The sequence below is a fragment of the Ovis canadensis genome, chromosome 1 (genome assembly GCF_042477335.2).
Source record: "Ovis canadensis isolate MfBH-ARS-UI-01 breed Bighorn chromosome 1, ARS-UI_OviCan_v2, whole genome shotgun sequence".
Lineage (NCBI taxonomy): Eukaryota > Metazoa > Chordata > Mammalia > Artiodactyla > Bovidae > Ovis > Ovis canadensis.
The window spans coordinates 230,830,866-230,845,437 of NC_091245.1; the positions used below are offsets into that span (position 1 = coordinate 230,830,866).

The 14,572-nt window shown below is 39.4% G+C and overlaps 1 protein-coding gene and 1 non-coding gene across 2 annotated transcripts in view; one reads left to right on the forward strand and one right to left on the reverse strand.

Moving 5' to 3' along the window:
• The window catches only part of LOC138443495 (cytochrome c-like), a 62,472-nt gene that overhangs the window by 6,169 nt on the left and 41,731 nt on the right, over positions 1-14,572 (reverse strand). The gene's annotated exons all lie outside the window — the stretch shown is intronic.
• TRNAH-GUG (transfer RNA histidin (anticodon GUG)) lies at positions 14,474-14,545 on the forward strand. The gene has a single exon. It is a non-coding gene; the product is annotated as a tRNA-His (tRNA).

Genomic DNA, 14,572 nt, shown 5'->3' on the forward strand with positions numbered 1-14,572 from the left:
CCATTAATCATACTTTCTTTTCTAAAATTGAAGTGAAACTCTCATTTGTGTCTGACTTTTTGTGACCCAATGAACTATACAGTCCATGGAATTCTTCAGGAGAGTACTGGAGTGGGTAACCTTTCTCTTCTTCAAGGGATCTTCCCTAGAAGATCCTAGGGATTGAACCCAGGTCTCCTGCATTGCAGGTGGATTCTTTATCAGCTGAGTCACAAGGGAAGCCCAAGAACACTGGAGTGGGTAGCCTATCCCTTCTCTGGGGATCTTCCCGGATCTTCCCGACCCAGGAATCGAACCAAGGGTCTCCTGCATTGCAGGCAGGTTCTTTACCAACTGAGCTATCAGGGAAGCCCTTTCTGAAATTAGATCAGAGATATTCTCTTGCGGGAGAAGGGAAAAGAAAGGGGGAGGAGGGACTTCCCTGGTGGTCTAGTGGCTAAGACTCTGAGCTCACAAAGTGCTGGCCCAGGTTTGATCCCTGGTTAGGGTACTAGATCTAAGACCCAAAGCAGCCAAATAAATAAATAAATAAATATATAAATATATATATATATATATATATAAAGGAAAGGGACAGGAGACCATGTGATTCCAAAATTCCAAAGGCATGTGTAAATAAAGATTTAATAAACTTAATAACACGTCTAAAGGAAAGTAAAAGTTTTTTTCTAATAGAATGTTAATAATGTAAACTAAAATTTCATAAAGCTGTAGATTGAGAAAATTTATTTAATATTCTTTTCAGCTAAATACATATCACATAATATTAATAGTATGTTACCCCTTTTGGGAAAGAAAAAGCAAGTATAACAAAACCCAAACGAACAAAATAAACTAAACTACAGGCTGAGTAGTAGGTATTAATCCATCTGTGGTCACAGATCCTTTGCACATGATGGTTAGAAGCATCAGTAAAGAATATAATTTTTCAGGTATTATCTTTATGTTCAAGCTTAAGGTAAAGCTTATTCTTAGGAATGTCAAAGTTATGTGTTTTTTTAAAAAATTACATTTATTTTACAATTTTATATTTGTTTTTCTAAAAATATATGAAGATGCTGATTGTAAAAGTGAAAAGGGAATGTTTCTGCCAAGTCCCTTATGGTTTGTTTGAGCTCTTTTTTTTCTGAATATATAAATGAATATTATTGATATTTGGGGTGTACATTCCAGCCCCTTGTGAGTCCATGCTCCTTCTGAAGGTGGGAATTTACTCATTCTTTGACAAAATTTGATGAAAGTCTATAGTATCCTGGGCTTAATGCTGAACCCTGGGGATGCAGCTATGACAGAATGGGCAAAGTCTCAACAATCATGAAGCTTACAGTCTCGGGGGGGAGAGAGACCAATAAAGAAATAAAGGAGAAAATGTCAGGCAGTGATAAACTCCTTGATGAAAATGCAATATGTGAAGGAGATAACTGTGTTGCTTAGAAAAAGATTTTCTGAATTCTTGACTTTGAAGCTGATATCTTTCTTCTTAGTTTCTGTAGCACTCTACCTTGCAAATGGCTGGTACTCAATCAATATTATAGAATCATGTATTTATTTTTGAAACAATGACAAAAATTTCTATTTTATAACTTCATTGATTCAGAGAGTAGAATTTATTTTTTAATCTCCAAATCAGATGGCATTTTCAATGGCTTTTTTTTAAAGAATTTTTTTGATGTGGACCATTTTTAAAGTCTTTATTAAACTTGCTACAGTATTGTTTCCTTTTTTAAAATGTAACATTTGTTTAATTTTAAAAAGAAGGCATTGTCAACTCCCAGCAGATTGTTCTAAAGGAATTCCATCAGCTTCTTTTAGTCAGGCTACAATTTTTTTTAAAATTTTTATTTTTACTGTATTTTACTTTACAATACTGTATTGGTTTTGCCATACATTGACATGAATCCAAGCAATGATTCTCAAAGTGCAGCCAGGGTCAACAGGAGCAGCATCTCTTGGAAAAGCCTTTGAAATGCAAACTCTCGGGTCTGACCTCAGCCTACCAAAGATATTGTGGGACTTGCCTGGCTGTTCTCCCAGTGGTTAAGACTTCACCTTCCAATGCAGAAGGTGCAGGTTCAATCCCTGGTCGGGGAGTTAAGATCTCAATGGCCTTTAAATGTAAGCTTCCTCTTCTATGTTTCTGGTATATTGCCAGCTGTCATTTATACTAGTTACAAAAGAGCAAATGCAAGTAAAATAAAATAAAATAAAATAAAGTCAAATTCTGGCCAAGAAACATCTGCTAAACAGTTGGCGTTATTCTTAGATGGCCTTCTCTTCAGGCCATTTTGGAAACTCCCTAGTTGTACTTCTGTAAAGGGTTGCACCTGGGGAATGGCACGGAGGCTTTTATGAGGAGTGCTATTACAGGCTTCTTGCCAGGGCTGAGAGAGGAGAGGCTGTAGCAAGCTCTATTTTATAGTACAGTGAGGTTAGCCATTTACTGTTCCCATAAGCTATTTCACTTGCAATAAAGGTCAATGGGCCTTTTTAGGAAGGAGAGCTAGGCCCCTGTCTAAAACGGCCATCTTCTTCAACAGTCAAAAAGACAGGCTGCTTTAGATTCTTCTGGAAAGTGGCAGGATGTTTATTTAGCTGGAAGAGTGGTTCAATATGACCAGCTGATGAGCAAGGCAATAAGAGTTCACCGACTTCAGGGGGGAAGATTTAAATTCTAAGGTAGCTTGACCGCAAAGCTAAGCAGGGCGTGGCTCACTATGGGTCTGGTTGCTACCTTGACACATGAACTCTGCCAAGAAATACATTTCTTACTTGGTGCTCTCTATCCTTGGATTTTCTGGGAAGCTTATGTCATAAACTACCATGGTTTGCAACCCTTGGCATCTGCAAGTCCAGTGTGGCAGAAGCAGTTCCATTAACAGTGTATTTTTCTTTCTTTCTTGATAGTTTTGAAGAAAAAAATCAAATTGGGTGGGTGTTTCTTTGAAGATAGGATAGGATACTGGGCTGCGGTGCTTTTGTTCACTATCTCCTAAAGAAAATTTGAAAAACTATGCACCCTCCTTCAGTTTTATGTTGTAATGTAACACATTTTATCAAAACCTTGAATAGTAGCAAAGGGTATAATTTATGGTCCGTTGTCAATACTGGCTTTTTCAAGGTGATGTGTGTGTTTGGGGGGGGGGGTGTAGTGTACACGTGCATTCAGTCTTGTTAGACTCTGCGATGCCATGGACTCTAGCCTGCCAGGCTCCTCTCTTCATGGGATTCTCCAGACAAGAATATTGGAGTAGACTGCCATTTTCTCCTCCAGGGCATCTTTCCAACCCAGGGATTGAACCCGCATCTTCTGTGTCTCCTGCACTGCGGGCAGATGCTTTACCACTGAGCTGTCCGGGAAGCCCTTTAAAGTGATTTTTGCTTAACTTGTTATAATAAATCCAAGAGAATGTAAATACTATAGCAAACTGATATCCACTATCATCCACTGAATAATAGTTGCAATTTTACTTTTTTGTTTTCTCCTTTTATTTTTATTTCTATTCATTTCCATAATTTTATCCTAATAAAATTCATTTTTTTGTGATTAAGAATATTTATTTAACTATTTCATGCACATAACAGTGCATGTGTGCTTAGTCTTGTCCGACTCTTTGTGAGCCCATGGACTCTAGCCTGCCAGGCTTCTCTCTCCATGGGACTTTTCAGGCAAGAATGCTGGAACGGGTTGCCATTTCCCACTCTAGGGGATCTTCCTGACCCAGGGATTGAACCCACGTCTCTTGTGTCTCCTGCATTGGCAGGTGTATTCTTTATCAACTGTATCACCATACTTCTGTATAAAAATAAAGTGAAATTAAAGCTTTTTAAAAATAATCTGTGGTCACGAGATCTGTTAAAACAAATCATCTGGATTGAGCTATCATTACAATCATTACTGGAAATACCTGTAGCAGAGACAATGTGTGTTCACCACATCTTCTCTTTTTGGAGGTACAGGAAGTTTATATTTCTTAGTTTCCCATTGGGAGTGTGAACAGAAATCATGTATTGTTTCCTGTTCTAGTTAACAGTGAGTTGAGATCTATTTCTTTCTCTCTCTTTCCCTTTCTGTGTCTCCTTCAGTTTCCCTGTTGGAATCCTAAAACTCTGAGATGGCAAAGATGAGAGATGGAAGCATAATTATCTAGGATCCCTTTGGAGGAGAATCACCAAAGAGCCTCCTTGTCTGAAACTGCACTGTGATATAAAATTAGCAATACACTTTTGGTGTGTTAAGCCGTTGAAGTTTTAGGTATATTGGTTACTAAGGTAGCTTACACTATCCTGATTAACATATGCCATAACTGATCAAAACAACATGGATATATTACAACTTTTGATAGTTAATTATTAAGAAAAATAATTTTTAATTTTTGAAAATGCATCTCAATAAAAACACCAAGAAATGTTGTTCATGTAGATGGAAGTAGAGGTAGTTATAGCATGTCTCCCAATTGAATTATATGCATGTCTTAGTGCAAATCACCATAATGAGATTTTGTAAAATGACGGAAACACTACAGGAAAATTGAAATAGGAAAGGATTTCTTAGGTAGTCAATTTAAGGAACAAGTTATATAAAACGTAAAGATCTGGAACTTAACTCCCTAAAAAATCTCTATGCCTATATACCCCTTTGAAAGTCTCTATTAGTGTCCAGAGACACCTGTATTCCACATTTAAGACACACCTAGGATAGAGGAAGAGTCAAGGGTGGAGTGTCCCCTGACCTGATCCTCTTTTGGCTGCTGACCTTCACCCAAATCCTTGGCCTATCTTTTTCTACTCTTCCTTCTGACTCCCACTAGCTCACAATGAAAAGTATCCTGATGAAGATTAAAGTCTGTAACATACGGAGAGTTATTTTAAATCAAAAAGAAAAATATGATTACTTCAGAAAAAATGGGCAAATGATCACAAAAGAAGAAATACAAAATCCTAATACCCACAGAAAACATTAAAGCCCACTTGGAATTCATAAATATGCAATGTAAAACAATAAGATACCATTTTGGAAATACAACTGGAAAAACTAACCTTTAGTGATGGTTGGGAAGAGAATAAGTTCTAGAGAGCAATTTGGCAATATATGTCAAAACTTTTTAAAAATTATATAAAGTTGAGCTAGCAGCCCACTTCTGAACATTATTCTAAGAAATAATCATGAATAGGTTAAAAGAAAAAAGATTCAGCCTTGAGCTTTACCACAGATTTTTTAGCCAAGGTTCTTTTAGTCACAAGTATTAGGTTGCAAGGCATCTTTCATTTGACATGCCTATTCTCTTCTACATTTTCTGGTTCTCTTAGTTAAAATTCTTGATTGATTTAGACTGATTACTTGCTGAGTGCCAATTGATTGGCTGACTTCATCCAATCAACCATCATTTGTCTGGGAAGAGAAGTATCATAGGATACCCAGAGTTACTTCTTCCAGGGGCTATTTGTGGAGTAAGGGCTAGGTGCTCCATGCTCCATAAGAGACCGGGAATGAAATCAGCATAACCTGTCTAGAATGGTGAAGAAGAGGAATCACTTAAAAGCCCAGCCCAGGATATGAAGTGAGCTATGACACCATGAAGTGAGATGATCATCAAAACTGTTCTTACAGAAGACTATTCCAGAAGACATAGAAACATATTTCTGATATATTTCTCTTTCTAGAAGAAAGAACTTGTTGCAAAGAGAGTAAACAGGCTCATCTTATTTTTAAAAATGTTTACATTTATAAAGAAAGAAAGTACCATCGGCTGAATTCATGTTAAGAGGACTGAACGTCTGTGTCGACTACCCTGCCCTCCTCCTCATTCTAATATTGAAACCCTAACTCCCGATGTGATGGTATTTAGAAGTGGGATCTTTGGCAGGTAGTTGGGTTTAGATGAGGTCAAGAGGGTGGAACCCCCCCAGATGGAATTAGTGCTCTTAGAAGAAGAGGAAGAAACTAGAGTCTTCTCTTCCTCCACCACCTGAAGATACAGCAAGAAGGGAGTTATTTGCAAATCAGGAAGAGGGCTCTCACCAGACACTATGGAACCTGTCTTGGACTCCTCAGCCTCTAGAACTGTGAGAAATACCAATAAATATTTGTTGTTTAAGTCAGTCTATAGTGTTTTGTTAGAGTGGCCTGAAATAACTAAGAGATAAAGGATATAAATCAAAACTACAGTGGTAGAAATATTTGGATGGTGGGATTACTGATTATTCCTTTTTTAAAAGAGAGTTTATTTTTATTTAAAAAAATTTTTGGCGATGCCCTGAGGCATGTGGGATCTTAGTTGCGCGACCAGGGATTGAACCTGTGCTCCCTGTATTGGAAGCACAGAGTCTTAACCACTGGACTGCCAGAGATGTCCCAGTGATTATTTCTTATCTTTATGAAACTGGTTTTTCTAAATTAATTAGTTAACATTTAATAGTATTTTAATAGAAAGACATTAAGTTTGGGGGGTAGTTCTCCAATCTCTTAAGAGAATTGAAAAGGAAAGAATTAAAATCTAAATTCTGGATGAGCTAAGGTCAAGGATTCGGACAAGAAGCTGCAAAACATTTACCTGATTCCTGGCACACTGTACATACAGAGGCTTTGTTCATGAGCAACAGCAGATCCTAATGGCTGGAACTGTGAAAGGAAGAGATGCTACTGAAAGGACCACCTCCACTGCTCTTTCTGGTCCCCACTTTCCTCCAGGAGCATGGATGTGAACTCTAAGGCCCTTTAATTATACTGTATGATTTTACATATGAAGACATGTAAAAGGGAAAAGAGAACTACACCCAGAAATAGAAGCCCCAGATCTAGTCTGATTGTTCACTAGTTGGGTTATTTTAATGAGGCTACTAAACCTCCTTGAGCCCCCTCGGAGACAATAATAGGAAATCCACTGACCTTATATACTTCTTGTGACAACTGAATGAGATAATATGTGAAAGTGCTTGAAAAAAATGATATGATACAAATGTGCACATGCATACATACACAAAATGTGTTTATTACAAATGCCTATGTGTATATATTACACAGCTGTGGATATAATAATCAGAAGCTTAGTTCCCTGACTTGACCTTGACTAAGTGTAAATAAAATGACAGATCACTGTGGACTTGATGAGATGCCTTGAGAAGGAAATGTTCTGTTGATCCAAATATTTTGAGAAGTGTTGGTTATTACTCTTTTCCATAAGACAGAAAAGAAAAAGTTAGAGAATATTTACTTTCTGGTTAAAAGAAGAGCACAATAAACAAGGACTATTGTTGAAAGACAACCTAGGGGAACAAAGGTCTTATTTAAATTTAAGTATTTGCCTACATTGTTTCAGAAAATAATAAATGATAGTTCCTCTCTTTTCATGTTTACTGAGAACACGCACTAAGGTTTTCATATATTAGCAGTGAAAGTCGCTCAGTCACGTCCAACTTTTTGTGACCCCATGGATGGTATAGTCCATGGAATTCTTCAGGCCAGAATATTGGAGTGGGTACCCTTTCCCTTCTCCAGGGGATCTTCTCAACCCAGGGATTGAACCCATGTCTCACACATTGCAGGTGGAGTTTTTACCAACTGAGCCACAAGGGAAGCCCAAGAATACTGGAATAGCCTATCCCTTCTCCAGAGGATCTTCCTGCCCAGTAATTGAACCGGGGTCCCCTGCATTGCAGGCGTATTCTTTACCAACTGAGCTATCAGGGAAAAATATTGGCAATAAATACAATTTCCTATACTGTACATTTTTTACAAGCTTTGTGGCAATCTCAGACTTTGTGGTTAATGGTCAAATGTTAGCAATATTAGCAATAAATATGACCATTAACCACAAAGTGAGATTGCCACAAAGCTTGTAAAACATGTGTGGTATAGGAAATTATATTTGCTCACTTGGCTATAAAATATGTTATAGGAAATTATATTTGTTCCCAGATTGAATATGAACTCTTTGCTGTGGTTAGTAAGTCCATTCTTCAGTCAACAGACTTACCAGTCCAATTAAACCCCAGATATATGTTGGATAGATTCTCACATGAGTCCAAACGCTTCAAACACTTGATTCTAGCTTTCTCTTGGTAGATCATCTGAAACAAAGGTGCTTCTGGAAGAGTCAAATTCAAATACGATGAAGTCTGATTTATTTCACAATGTTATTTGAAATTACATCTGTGGAGTGACAGTGGGAAGTGAGAGGAGAAAAACAAACTTCTACTGTATGAACCTGTGTGTTGAAATATTGTTTGTTTAAGCAGTTACTACATTTGTAACAGTAAGCTCATTTTAACCACTTTGAATACAGCACAGCACTATACAAATTGTTATTCATATAAGGGCTGGCGGGGAGGAAGTGAAGTGTTAGTTGTTCAGTTGTGTCTGACTCTTTGCAACCCCATGGACTGTAGCCCGCCAGGACTTCCTCTATCCATGGAAGGAAGTCTCCAGGCAAGAATACTGGAGTGCGTTGCCATTTCCTTCTCCAGGGGATCTTCCTGACCCAGGGATCGAACTCCAGTCTCCTGCGTTACAAAGAGATTCTTTACTGTCTGAGCCACCAGGGAAGCCCCTTTGGGGATGGGGGAGGGCATGGAATGGTCTCTTCTTCCATGTTCTGAAGTGGACCAAAAACTGCCATCCAGTTGCTTGTCCTGAAGCTGAATCTGTTCATAGATGTATTTTATCAACTCCCACATTATCAGCCTGCCTGTTGGTATTCATTTAAAATGATTTAATTACCAGCATTGAAAAGCTCAGTTGATTTTTGCGTCAAAATAAAATGTGATGGATAAAATAGTTACTCTGCATGCATTCCACACACCCCTCTTCCCTGACCCTCTCACCCCCAACCCCAGAGGCCGGGCAGCTAAAAATGACATTTCTAAGTTAGAAGGGACTGAGTTCACAGAGGAGATGTAAAAGGCAGAGGCCAGTTGCCCCTGGTGGCAGGCTCGATCAAGGATGCTTTGGGCTTTTCTGTAATAGCGACCGTGTCAGCAGCTTTGCGGGGACCTAACAGGTGAGGTATGGCTCTGGGGTTGGCAGTGACTGCATTCACAGCCATCTAATCTCTAGGCTGTTCCTAGAGCTAACAGTTCAGGGAAAACATCCAGAATTCCCATCTTCCCAGCTGAGCCAGAGTTGGCAGCCTCCTCGGGGGTGGGTTCTTCATTGTTCTTCTGGCGGTCAGCCCTGGAGGCCCAGCTTGAACACACTGTAAGGACCTAATTCCCTGTTTGAAGCTCTTTGCCCTTTGTGCTTAAAATAGCTGGGGTGGTTTCTGTTTTGTGGAACACAACTCTAACAAATACACAGGAATACGAGGAGTTCTGACCACGTCCGGCCCTGATTCTGGTTATAGTAACAACAGGCTGGCAACGAGCAGTGGCCTGTAGGTTGCATAGGTCCCACCATGCTTTAGAGAACCTCCCAATGGGAGGCCATTTAGAAAATGCCATTTTTACTATACTTGTAGTGCGTGTGTGTATAACAGATGTCTCATTTTCCTTAGTTATTGTACCTTCCTGGACCTTGTTAGGATTTTAGTTTGCCACTTCACTAATCTTTACCTAAAGCTTGCTGGAAAACTATGTTTTATTTCTTAAAGGGCATAATTCTTTCATTTCAAATATCCTCCAAAATGCCCCCAAATCAAAACCAGAATGCTGTACATCTAAAGAGCATCATTTAGGTCCCTGAGAGAATTGCTTTTATTGAACTCTGAAACTGGTTGTATTGTTAACCCTAAGAATGTTGAATAAATTGTAATGTCACCTCTATGACAACACAGTGAAGAAGTGTCCTTCAAGTCAATTTTATCTTACAAGCATGTAATAGATCAGGTTTTGCTCTTTGCACTGGCTGTCAGAAAGGTAAGACCAAAGGCCGCCTGAGAGGCTGGATTCTCAGCGCGTACATGAAATCACACTCGTATGTTGTGTAGTAACCCTAGCCCTGATCCTGTCTCATTGTTACTACTCTGGTTTCATCTTCATCTGGATTTCTTCACATGTTAAGAAAAATCCTACTGTATTCTGTTTGAATACAAATCCCTTACAATTATACAGTGGTAGTGAGAAACAGATTCAAGGGACTAGATCTGATAGACAGAGTGCCTGATGAACTATGGACGGAAGTTCGTGACATTGTACAGGAGACAGGGATCAAGACCATCCCCATGGAAAAGAAATGCAAAAAAGCAAAATGGCTGTTTCAGGAGGCTTTACAAATAGCTGTGAAAAGAAGAGAAGCAAAAAACTAAGGAGAAAAGGAAAGATATACCTATTTGAACGCAGAGTTCCAAAGAATAACAAGGAGAGATAAGAAAGCCCTCCTCAGTGATCAGTGCAAAGAAATAGAGGAAAACAATAGAATGGGAAAGACTAGAGATCTCTTCAAGAATATTAGAGCTACCAAGGGAACATTTCATGCAAAGATAGGCACAATAAAGGACAGAAATGGTATGGCCCTAACAGAAGCAGAAGATATTACGAATAGGTGGCAAGAATACACAGAAGAACTATACAAAAAACATCTTCATGACCTAGATAATCATGATGCTGTGATCACTCACCTAGAGCCAGACATCCTGGAATGTGAAGTCAAGTGGGCCTTAGAAAGCATCACTAGGAACAAAGCTAGTGGAGGTGATGGAATTCCAGTTGGAGCTATTTCAAATCCTGAAAGATGATGCTGTGAAAGTGCTGCACTCAATATGCCAACAAATTTGGAAACCTCAGCAGTGCCACAGGACTGGAAAAGGTCAGTTTCCATTCCAATCCCAAAGAAAGGCAATGCCAAAGAATGCTCAAACTACCACACAATTGCACTCATCTCACATGTTAAAGTAATGCTCAAAATTCTCCAAGCCAGGCTTCAACAGTTCGTGAACCATGAACTTCCAGATGTTCAAGCTGGATTTAGAAAAGGCAGAGGAACCAGAGATCAAATTGCCAACATCTGCTGGATCATTGAAAAAGCAAGCGAGTTCCAGAAAAACATCTATTTCTGCTTTATTGACTATGCCAAAGCCTTTGACTGTGTGAATTACAACAAACTGTGGAAAATTCTTCAAGAGATGGGAATACCAGACCACCTGACCTGCCTCTTGAGAAATCTGTATGCTGGTCAGGAAACAACAGTTAGAACTGGACATGAAACAACAGACTGGTTCCAAATTGGGAAAGGAGTAGGTCAAGGCTGTATATTGTCACCGTACTTATTTAACTTATATGCAGAGTACATCATGAGAAATGCTGGATGAAGCGCAAGCTGGAATAAAGATTGCCAGGAGAAATATCAATAATCTCAGATATGCAGATGACACCACCCTTATGGCAGAAAGTGCAGCACCAAAGAGCCTCTTGATGAAAGTGAAAGAGGTGAGTGAAAAAGTTGGCTTCGTGCTCAACATTCAGAAAATTAAGATCATGGCATCTGGTCCCATCACTTCATGGCAAATAGATGGAGAAACGGTGGAAACAGTGGCAGAGTTTATTTTTCTGGGCTCTAAAATCACTGCAGATGGTGACTGCAGCCATGAAATTAAAAGATGCTTACTCCTTGGAAGAAAAGCTATGACCAACCTAGAGAGCATACTAAAAAGCAGAGATATAACTTTACCAACAAAGGTCCATTTAGTCAAGGCTATGGTTTTTCCAGTGGTCATGTATGGATGTGAGAGTTAAACTATAAAGAATGCTGAGCACCAAAGAATTGATGCTTTTGAAGTGTGGTGTTGGAGAAGACTCTTGAGAGTCCCTTGGACTGCAAGGAGATCCAACCAGTCCATCCAAAAGGAGATCAGTCCTGAGTGTTCATTGGAAGGACTGATGCTGAAACTGAAACTCCAATACTTTGGCCACCTGATGGGAAGTACTGACTCATTTGAAAAGACCCTGATGCTGGCAAAGATCGAAGGTGAGAGAAGAAGGGGATGACAGAGGATGAGATGGTTGGATGGGATCACTGACTCAATGGAGTTTGAGTAATGGAGTCAATGAGTTTGACTAAGCTCAATGGAGTTTGAGTAATGGAGTCAATGAGTTTGAGTAAACTCTGGGAGTTGCTGATGGACAGGGAGGCCTGGCGTGCTGTGGTCCATGGGGTTGCAAAGAGTCACACACTACTGAGTGATTGAACTGAACTGATTCTGTTTGAAACCCATTGTATTTTTATTTTTTTTAAAGCATTCTTTAAAAAAAATTTTTTTTTTTAAAAATTCACTTATATTAGGTTGCGTTGGGTCTTCATTGCTGCACAGAGGCTTCTCTCCATTTGTAGTGCTCAGGCTTCTTGTTGCGGTGGCTTTTCTCGTTTCAGTGCGCAGCCTCCAGAGTGCAAGGGCCTCAGTAGTTTCGGCTCCTGGGCTTTAGAGCATAGGCTCAGTATTTGTGGTGCAAGGGCCTAGTTGCCCCGTGGCACATGGGATCTTCTTGGACCAGGGATCGAACCTGTGTCCCCTGCATTGGCAGGCAGATTCTTTACCACAGGACCACCAGGGAAGTTCTGAAATCCATTTAAATCCTTGTTGTAATATGTGGGAGAATAAATATTTAAATAAACTGCCTCTACTTTCTCTGCTCTATTCCTTGTAATGTGTCTACTAGACTCCTTTTCTCTTTGCCTTCATGTCCTTAAAGCATGTATTTCTGTCAAAAACTTAATGGATCAAGGCTATTCATGGGTGTGCTTGGGATTCTGCAATCTAACAAACATTCTAAAGATGTGGTCAATCTGAATACTGAGGCACCTTTTAGCAAAAAGCAATTTGTTCAGCTATTATTACTGAATAAAAAACCCAGGAGCTACATATTTGACTGTCAGTTTACATGTGTAAACTAAATGCAAGATGCAGTCTTTGGGGGAAACAAATAATTACACTTCTTTTGATGACATAAGGCCAGGAAATATCTAGCATCTTATCTATCTTAAACTAGTCTGCTGTTTTCTTTTTTAATTAAATGTTTTATTTTGAGATAATTATAATTCACATGCTGTTGTAACAATAATATGAGTGATCTTATGCCTTTTACCCGGTTTCCCCCAATGGTAATATTGTACAAAACTCCAGTACAATATCACTGCTAGGATACTGGCATTGATACAGTCAAGATACAGAACATTTTCATCACCATGAGAATCCCTGGTGCTGTCCTTTTATAGACACTCCCGTCCCTTCCAACCTTACTCATAACAACTACTAATCTTTTCTTCATTTGTACACTGTTTTCAGTTAAAAAATAGCTAATCACTTTAAAAAAATTGGGATATAGTTGCTTTATAATCTTGTGTTAGCTTCTGCTATACAATGAAGTGAATCAGCTATATGGATACATATATCCCTTCACTCTCAGATCTGCCTTCCACCCCTCATCATCCCATCCACCTAGGTCAAACTGCTGTAAAGCATCACCTCACACTGGTCAGAATGTCCATCATCCAAAAATCTACAAACAATAAATGCTGGAGAAGGTGTGGAGAAAAGGGAACCCTCTTGCACTGTTGCTGAGAATGTAAATGGATATAGCCACTAGGGAGAATAGCATGCAGACTCCTTAAGAAACTGAACATAGAGCTATCATAAGACCCAGCATCCCATTACTGGGTATATGTTGTTGTTCAGTCACTAAGTCGAGTCCGACTCTTTGTGACCCCATGGACTGCAGCACATCAGATATCCTTGCCCTTCACTATCTCCTAGAGTTTGTTCAAATTCATGTCCATTGAGTCAGTGATGCTATCTTATACTGAGCTAATCTCTTTTGATGGCATAAATGTGCATCACAGGTAATTGCTCTTCACTACATCACCCTTTGCCCACTCCCATCTGCCCTTTTCTAACCTACTCTGTACCTGAGAAGGCCAGCCTTTGAAGATTACATCACCCAGGCTCTCTTGTTCTTTGGTTTCCAACTGGGGTCACTGGAGGCACTGGCAGAAGATGGAAGGGATGGGAGAAGATAAATCTAAGAATAACTACCCCTTTGTGCACAATCCTTTCCTCCTGAGGCATGGGGAAAAGAGGGGAAGGAGAAGAGGGAGAACCACCACAGAGGAGCAAGCACCCAGATGAGGAAATGGATAGAGACCTTGACCCGTAGAGGTGCCTGCCTTCAAGGGTGAAGGTACTTGGACAATGAATTAATTAATGACCTTGAAGGACTGAAGATTAGGGAGGAGAACAGAATCCATTTACAATTGAGACTGAATTCTTTGATCTAGGAAAAAAATTCCTGACCTGGATAAGAGTAAGATTTAATTAGATTCAAATTAAAAAGAAGAATTATGGGATTTCTTTCATAACAAGTTTGTGGACCATGGTTCTCACTCCCGACCATGAATGGTTTTGTGCTCCCAGCCTCAGTGTTGGAATATCTAGTGTCTCCAAGCTACTAATTAGCAGTTTAAAAGGTTTTGCCTTTAATGAATAAGTTGTCATTGTGATATTATGGTTTACTTATGGATTATAGACAAAGTTTAATAAACACTGGGGTTTCCCTGGTGGCTCAGAGGTTAAAGCGTCTGCCTGTGATGCGGGAGACCTGGGTTCGATCCCCGGTTTGGGAAGATCCTGTGGAGAAGGAAATGGCAACC